This window comes from Vespa crabro, chromosome 12 (genome assembly GCF_910589235.1).
Source record: "Vespa crabro chromosome 12, iyVesCrab1.2, whole genome shotgun sequence".
In the NCBI taxonomy this organism is placed as follows: domain Eukaryota; kingdom Metazoa; phylum Arthropoda; class Insecta; order Hymenoptera; family Vespidae; genus Vespa; species Vespa crabro.
The window spans coordinates 5,420,820-5,428,319 of NC_060966.1; the positions used below are offsets into that span (position 1 = coordinate 5,420,820).

General features: G+C 30.2%; 1 protein-coding gene across 9 annotated transcripts in view; it reads left to right on the top strand.

The window, feature by feature from the left end:
* The window catches only part of LOC124428477 (protein abrupt), a 73,485-nt gene that overhangs the window by 30,105 nt on the left and 35,880 nt on the right, over positions 1-7,500 (top strand). Inside the window, exon 1 of one of the 9 annotated variants that reach the window (XM_046972545.1) lies at positions 3,717-3,827. The exons of the other annotated variants lie outside the window; for them this stretch is intronic. The gene's annotated coding sequence lies outside the window, so the exon portion shown is untranslated. Of the gene's footprint in view, positions 1-3,716; positions 3,828-7,500 lie in introns of those variants that run through there. 9 annotated transcript variants of the gene reach the window in all.

Here is a 7,500-nt window from a genome sequence, read left to right on the forward strand (position 1 = left end):
CCTTTAATATCGATATCGAATAATAACTTTCGTAGGAATATTCAAGCGTGTTATTAGAAAGTAATAGAAAGCGAATCTAATCGTTCTTCACAATGCGTAAAATACTCTTTCAACTTTTATTACGAGTTAGTAATAAAAAAAAAAAAAAAGAGAACTATTTTTGTTCGAATCATTAATAAATATTTAAATATCGTCTGATACGATAATTAAAGAGATTTAAATGTAAGAAAATTATTTTCAAAACTTTTCTTCTTTACTTCTTTTCTTTTCTTTTCTTTTTCACCCCGTTTGTTTTTTTTCTTTTTTTTTTTTTTTTTTTACTTATTTGACATTTATAGGCCTTTAGACAGTTACAAACTAGTTACAAAGTGTATCTACTTAGCTCGACTTGTTTTATCTTTCTATTATACTATATATATGCTTGTGTTTATATTTCGATGGAGAAAATGAATGTATATAAAGACGTAATTCTTTTACGGATGACAGAAAACAGTAACAAAGCTGTCGAAATATTAATGGATTATTAATGCAGTTATCTATGACCAAGACAGCCTTTGAAAGGTTTCGTTCAGCTTTGTCGAAGCGTATTGCTGCATTTGTATATAATATCTATATATCTAATACATATATATATATATATATATATATACATATATACATACATATATATGCATGTATATATGTCGAATAAGTACGACGAAATTTGTTTTAGAATTGCATTTAAATTACGATCTAGGGCTTTCGATCGAAATTCTCTCGTACCTTCCATTATATTCATTGATACTAGAAAACAGATTAGAAATGCAAGAAAAAGAAAGGGAGAGATAGAAAGAAAAAGAATTTTATCGGTCGCGTAAATCGTCTCGATTTCTTTCTCACGCGGTGCATAATGCTAAATAGACTGAACGTGACTCTCGTAGATCGTTTAGATAACTCTCTCCTCTCTCTCTCTCTCTCCCTCCCTCTCTCTTTCTATCTGTCCTTCTTTCTTTCTCTATCTTTCGTTCTACGATCGATCGTCTAGTAGATCTCGCTTTGAAGATCGTGCCTACAAAGTCGAAGAGGGAAAGTCGCAGAGTCCGTTTATCTATTTTATAGAATCTTACTTCTTCTCGTTGGTATACATTAATCGTGATTTATGTTCAACTATTAAAGAAAAGTAAGAAAATTAATGATTCAACATGATTTACTCCAATAATTTCTAATGTCATTTGAATTCGTTGAAAAATAAATATCGTCTATGAGTAAATTGTCCTTTAAAAGAAAAAGTATCTATATCTTAACAAAAAAAAAAAAAAAGAAAAAAAAAGAAAAGAAAAAAAAAATGAATGAATAAATAAAATAAAAATGAAAATGGCATTAATCGTAGAAAATAATAACAATTGGTTGAACCTAAATTCATTGGAAACGAAGAAGTTCCTGCACTTCGAGTGAATTAAAACAATACGAGACGAAACGAAACGAAACAAAACAGAAACAAAAAAATAAAGAACATTTAAAGAGAAAAAAAGAAGGGGGAGTGGCAAATAAATAAATAAATAAATAAATAAATAAATAAATAAATAAAAAATAGAATAAGAAAAGATAGCCAACGAAGGAGGAGGAAAAGAGCGAAAAAGAAAAAAGCAAAAAAGAAAGAAGAGAGAAAAAAAAACAAAAAAGCGAAGGACGGGCGAACGATCGAGCGATCGAGCTGACGAGTTGGAGTGGAGGGAGGGAGATATGGGCGTATGATCGATCGTAAGAAAATATAATTTGAATTGAAAAGTGCAAGAGGCCAGAGGAGAAAATTGAAGGCTTGCACAATCCAATGGTTCGAAGCGGAGTTGCGGCAAAAGGTGCTCCACATTCTATATTTAAAGTCTCGCGTTTAGGGCAGCCGAAAGACGCCACATGTGTGCCTTTTCGTTCCTTCCTTCGTACATACACGTCCGATGTGTCGTACCAAAGCATACGACGTCTTTATGCGTACACGCACTTTATTTCGACTACTCTCACCAGAGATTTAAATTTACCTCTACGTTAAGATATCTCTGTCTCTTTCTTTCTATCTGTCTTTTTCTCTCTCTCTCTCTCGCTTGCTCGTTCGTACACCGTGTGTGTCTCTTTTTCACACAAGCAAACACATTCCATCGAATAAACACGATCTTCTTTCTCTGTCCTTCTTACGTCTCTTCCGGCAGTGACACCCTCGAAGAGAAACTTTCTATTTTCTACTACGAAGAATTTCTAAGAAAATCGGTATGTTATACCTACAATATATATCTATATATATTATACATATACATATTTTATCAAAATCGTTTAGATAACATATGTACTTTGTGAGATTTTCCATTTGAAATAATTTGTATTTAATATATAGTTATTTGATAACCTTCTTTTTTTTTTTTAAAAATGATTAAGACGAATTTCTTTTCTTCTGTTTTCTTTTTCTTTTTTTTTTTTTCTTTTGACATTGCCCTTTAATATTTGAAGATAATTCTCCCTTCTGTTACTCCCTCTCCCACCCACCTATCTCTCTCTCTAATTTTTTCTTTTTTCTTATTATTCTTAAAACCTTATATCTCTACGTAATCGATCGAATGGTATCTATTATCTATCGACTTACTTGTTTATCCTTCCGGTTCTCTCGTTAATACGACACACTAACTGTTGCTTTAAAATTTATTATTATCACGTCACGCCCACATAAAAGAGAACAACAAAAAAGAAAAGAAAAAAAAAAAAATTGAAGTAAATAAGAATAAAAATAATAATTAATGACAATTATCATTTAATGTTAATAATCATTTTCATTTACTTACATACATATGTATATATTCAAATGATTTACATATGTATTCGAGATCGATTTTCTAATATTTTTTTAATATACAACGTGTAGATACGTACTTACAGAGATATGGCTGTAACACACACACACACGTGTATATATATTATATATATCTATATATATCAATGTGTATGTGGATATATATGAAATAAGAAAGACCTCTTTAGGCTCGATGAGTAACACGCTAGTCGATGACGTAGTTCGAAAAGTACATACATACAACGCTCTTATGCTTCGAGCCGAGCGTAATTACACGCTTTATCGTTCACAGTCGTTCTTCGAATCACTTTTATTGCCTTGGTAAAATAGTACCTCTATGAGTATCATAAAAATGTTAACCCCCTTAAAAGTGTTTACAAAGATAATTAACAATTAATTGTTATTACAATTATTTAGAAAAAAAACAAAAAAAATAACAATTTTTATATTCAACGATCGATCTCACTCGTGTGTCCTATTCTATTTTAGTTTATTTAATTTATCTCTACATCCATCCACCTGTCTAGTCGTATTATTCGTAAAAAACTATATATATATATATATATATATATATATATATATATATATAAACTTATGAGTGCAAATTAATAAATAACTAGAGACAAATATTATTTTATAATATACACTTACCAATAGAAATTTTCAATCAGAAAATCATATCTCTTATTACACTTTGTACGTTCGTGATCTTCTTTAAATTATTCATTTTCTCGCTGTAAACGTTAGAAAAAGAAAGAAGAAAAGAAAAAAACAAAAAAAGAAGAGAAGAAAAGGAAAAAGGAAAAAAGAAGAAAGAAAAAAAAATATATATATATATATATATATATATAAAACCCTATCATTGGATTTGTTGATTATTCGAAACTGATGAAAATATACCTCTTTAAATTTTGAAATAAAATTTTCTACTCTCGAAACTGTGGCCAAGAAGAAGAAGAAGAAGAAGAAGAAGAAGAAGAAGAAGAAGAACGCATTCTTTGAATGCAGTCAAGTAAGCGTTTATTCTATCCCTCTCTCTCTCTCTCTCTCCCTCTCTCTCTCTCTCTCTCTCTCTCTCTCTCTCTGTCTGTATATCTTTGTCTCACACTCAGAGACCGGACGAAATAAGAAACGCAAATGCGCGATGCATTAAGAGGACTGCCGCCGTCTTAACTCCTCCTTCTTCTTCTTCTTCTTCTCCTCCTCCACCACCTCCTCCTCCTCATCCTCTTCTTCCTTTTCCTCCTCCTCCTCCTCCTCCTGCTTCGTCGTCGTCTCCTTCTTCTCGTCTTTTCCCTCTTTGTCGACGTTCTGATTCTCCGACGTCGTTTTCGTTAATGCTCGCGTACGTGCCGCGTAAGTGCTTTTGTACCGGACGACTGTAAATGAAAACAACCGAGTGATCTTCTGACGCCTTTGATAGGTCACATTACTCGAATCTTTTCTTATCGTGTTTTTATTCTTTACGTTTACTATGTACACACAGCACCAACACACACACACACACACACCAAACTCATATAAATATATATTTATACACAGGCGTATACGTATACGTACGTATAATACACGCGTACGTATATTTAGAAACGTTACTTAGTTACACGTACGTATCCTATTTACTTTATTATTCGATTTGAAAGGTTAAAAAATAATACGCATATTTCTATTTTCATTTGTTCCGATTTTATTTCCTTCTTTGTTTTTCTTTTTTCTTTTTTTTCTTTTTTTTTTTCTTTATAAGATCGTACATCGATATTCGATTATTTTCGTCGATTCGAGGATAAATCCTTAATGTTTTCTTTCTATATCGTTTATTATAATTAAAGAGAGAAAAAATAATTATGAGAATTGAAAATTTCTTCGTTTTATTTTAGTTAAAAATAAATTTCTTCAATCCTTCATTTCTATCCTTTTCTTTTTTCTTCTTCTTTCTTTTTCGTAATTTAAATCGAGTTGGAATTAATTTTTCATTTCTAATTTCGATTGAAAAAGATTATGAGAATTCATTTCATTAAAAAGGGTAATAAATTTGCTTGACTCCCTTTTTTTTCTTTTTTCCTTTTTTTTTTTTTCTTCCTTTCCTTTTTAATAGTTTAAATCGAGGTTGGAGTTAATTCTTTATTTCTAATTTCGTTTGAGAAAATCTAACGTTTATATTTTATACATTTATTATGCCCAAAGTGGGTGGGGAGAGGGGAAGGGGAAAAAATTATGAGAATTTATTTAATTTAAAAAGTAAGGAATAAATTTGTTCGTTTCCATTTTCTTCTTCTTCTTTTTTTTTTTTCTTTTCTCTTCTTTCTTCCTTTCTTTTTTTTTCTTTTCGTAATTTAAGTCGAGTTATTTTGTTGAATAACTCTAATCTCTAATATCGAGCGTGTAAAGATATCCGAATGAAATTAGATGCTTCTCAAATTGAAACGAGCGCATCGTCTAACATTCATCGATCCTAATGTCTTTAGGATCAAACGAGACGATGTATCGTCGTTGTCCTAATTTTACTTTTCGAACGTAATCGACTACGTCGTTAAAAAAAAAAAAAAAAGAAAAAAGAAAAATATTAGACTTACCGTTGCACGATCAAACGAAGCCATTCTAAATGATATTTCAAAATCAATTCGTTCGATAGAATTTATTTTCAATGACAAAAAGGACGAAATATATTCTGTATAATAATATTATTATTTATTTATATATATATATATATATACATATATGTATATTCTTTCACGGTTGTAATCAAACGGAACGTGTGAAAAAAGAAGGAAAAAAAAAGAAAAAGAAAGAAAAAAAAAATATTAGAAAAAAAGGATGAGATTAAATCAGACATGATATTAATCATAATGAAAGTAACTTCCCTCGGTACAAAGCATTCTTTTAAGTATAGATAAGCATGTATATATTACATATACACACACACACACACATATATATATACGTATGTATAAATGTAGGACATACATAATTGGCGTTCACCGTTAACCGATTTTAATTACCAGATACGTTTGTAACTGGTATTCGATCAAAAGTTTTTTAATCGACGATCTAACTCATGGTCCGTGTCATAATGTTTATTAGTTCTATAATAATAAATAATAATAATTATTCGTTACTTTGATCGGTGTTCTTTGTCGTTATTAAAAAAAAAAAAAAAAAAGAAAGAAAGAAAGAAAAGGAAAAGAAAAAAGAGAAAGAGAGACAGAGAGAGTGAGAGAGAGAGAAAGAGAGAGAGAGAGAGAAAAAGAAACGCTAAAAGAGTCACTCGCCGTTATTCGAAGCATTGACGAAGACTCGCAAGACCGGATCGTATTTACTTGTGCAAGCACATTTAAATGAATCCTGAGTAATAGGTAATAGCTAAAACTTCGAGGTCAAGTGAGATCGATCGATCGAACGCGACACGTGGACGTTGAAAACACAATTTTTCTTCCTTTCTGATATACCTATTGCGTATTTAAAAAAAGGAAAAAAAAAGAAAGATAAAAAAAAGATTTAAAAAAAAATAAAATAAAAAAAGAGAGAGAGAGAGAGAGAGAAAAGGAACGTAAGCGTCAGTTTTGCAAATTCATATTTTTTTCTACAAGCAAACACAATTACATTGAATTACGTACGTTGAAAGAAAAAAAAAAAGAAATGTAACATTTTCTTCTATCGTTTTACTAATAATAATTGTATAATTAAATAATTCTATTGCGAAGTGATTTTTCTTTTTCCAAAAAAAAAAAAAAAAAAAAAAAGAAAAAAAGGAATGAAATGAAAATTAATTCATTTCGTTTGAAGAGGAATTAAAAAGAGTTTTCTTAATAAAACTTGTGTCCCATATATTATTGACAAATGAAATTTCTTTTTAAATTAAATTCTACGATTTAATCTTTTTAAATATTAATTCATTATATATACATATACATATACATATACATATATATATATATATATATATATATATATATATATATATATATTAATATGGAATTTCGATTGTATAGAAAGAAAAGAGAAAAAAAATCTCTCTCGTTTACGTTTCGTAAAAAACATTAAGTTAACAATAAGCAAGAGAAAGAAAAATTAGAGAAAGAAAAAAATTATTTATATAAAAATTTTTAAAAGAGAGAGAGAGAGAGAGAGAGAGAGAGAGAGAGAAATAAAGAGATATATATCCATCTAATAAATTCTCCGGCTAAACATAGTTTCAATGTTAAAAATCTGTGTGCTTCAGTGTTAAAAATTCAAGACTCTGTAAGAGATCCTAAGCACATCTGTCGACTATAATATCCATTGACTCTTTTTAAAGTATCCACGCGTGCGTACGATGTGTCGTGACACACACACACACACATACACACACACACACGTGTATACACAAAGATAGAGGAAGACATATATACACGAGAACACATATACATATATACATAGGAAAAACACGCGTGTTCTCTCTCTCTCAAGTCTTAAAATAAGATCGGCCACCGCACCGTAATAAATTCTATTTGCCTCCTTCTTCCTCTTATCGTGCGTGCAAGCGTACATTCGTGTGTCTCTTTCATAGTCGTGATCGAGAAAGAGAGAAAGAAAAAGAGACAGAGGAAGAGAGAGAGAGAGAGAGAGAGAGAGAGAGATGTCTCGAAAAAGGAGAGGAAGAAGGAAAAGAATATAAGACATCATGAGTCAGAGGGATTGAAAAGAAG